Here is a 1,549-nt window from a genome sequence, read left to right on the forward strand (position 1 = left end):
TTTATTTATCTTATTATCTTACTTTTTTATTTTTTATCATATATATTTTTTAACTTTTTATCTTATTATTTTTTACTTTATCACCTTTTTATTTTAATTTTAATTATTGTTTTACTTATCTTTATATCATGTTTATTTCTTTTATAATTTTTTTATCAATTTTTATTTTGATTTCATTTTTTACTATTTTTTTTAACTTAACTTTATTGCTATCACACAGGAGCTAACAAGTTCTCTTTATTGAACCTGTCACCTCTAATACAGGAGTTCTAGTACAGTACCGTGCTGGCTCTTCTGTGACAGCTGAGAGGGAAAGGCAGCTCTCCCCTTTAACTGTCACTGTTTACAAGGAGCAGAGCGGACATTTTACCTGCTGTTAAATAATGTTCATGAAATGTCCACATAATAACTGCAATCAGTCGATTTTTAAAACCAGGACCACTCATGGATTAAAGTTTGGCTAATTCAGCAGGTCAGCTTTAGTCAGTCATTTTTTTGGCGCCAAAAAAATTCAGAGAAATGTTATCAGATTCATGAAATCTATGAACAAATGAAGTTTCACTGGAATGCACGCAGTTTAGTCATATCTTAAGCTTATTTTTTCTCAAGAGCTTGCATATGCCATCAATCCACTAATGACCCATATTTTACTCATAGATAAATGAACACATTAAACATGTCCTGAATTAACTGAATGCAAAAAAGCATTTGACTCCAAATAAGACTCTTTTGTAATTGCACGGGCTTGTTAACACTTTTTCAAGTTAATATGTGACATCTCCCAGTTTGTACATGGAAATTCCGGCTACAAAATGTGTTGATCTCTTCCTCCAATCCATTTTATTACTGCATACAATCAATCAGTCACTTGTATATAGCAGCTGAGTCTCAAAAAGTGCAACCACAGAAGAACCATTGAGAGAAGATCGTCTGCTTATCAATCAGTCAAATGACACGAGAGGAGGGGAGATTCTGCAGTGCGTCATCTGTGGAAGATTCGATAAAAGTCATGCAGCAGTGGACGCACATTTCCGGAGGTGTGTCTGAGTTATTTTAAGCTTATGACGATGTTCTTCTCTATTTTCATCACACCATTTTTTTTCACTGCCCCTGTCCTACTGTATATGCACCCTTTTCCCAATAACTCTATGCCTATAATTAATTATGTATTCCTCTGCAATTCCATATAGCACCTTCTGACGTCCATCATGGATGCTCTGACGAACTAAGGTCCAGCTTTATAAGAAATGTCTTTTAATATAACCAAGACCCTCATTGAAGAGTTCCAGGTATAAGTAGCATGTCCAGTAAGCTAAAACATGAATAGTAATCTTTATCTAAGTACTTTCTACTGTTGACCAGAAGGTGAATTAAGGACTTTGGAGACAGTCAAAAAGATATCCAAGACTAAGAATCATTGTGCTGGAGGTACAGCTGTATGTCAAAGCTCCACAGGTAAGAATGCAGACCTGGACAATTCTTTAATAGTGGAAGCGACAAGGTTCATGCCGAGCTTTTGGTATTTATGCAACATTGTTGCAGTAATGTG

The 1,549-nt window shown here is 34.9% G+C and overlaps 1 protein-coding gene across 1 annotated transcript in view; it reads left to right on the forward strand.

Annotated features, from left to right (window-relative positions):
- SLC5A7 (solute carrier family 5 member 7) overlaps positions 1-1,549 on the forward strand; it is a 37,896-nt gene that overhangs the window by 10,611 nt on the left and 25,736 nt on the right. The window lies entirely within an intron of this gene.

This window comes from Nanorana parkeri, unplaced genomic scaffold, assembly GCF_000935625.1.
Source record: "Nanorana parkeri isolate BGI_ZX_2015 unplaced genomic scaffold, ASM93562v1 scaffold1000, whole genome shotgun sequence".
NCBI lineage: Eukaryota > Metazoa > Chordata > Amphibia > Anura > Dicroglossidae > Nanorana > Nanorana parkeri.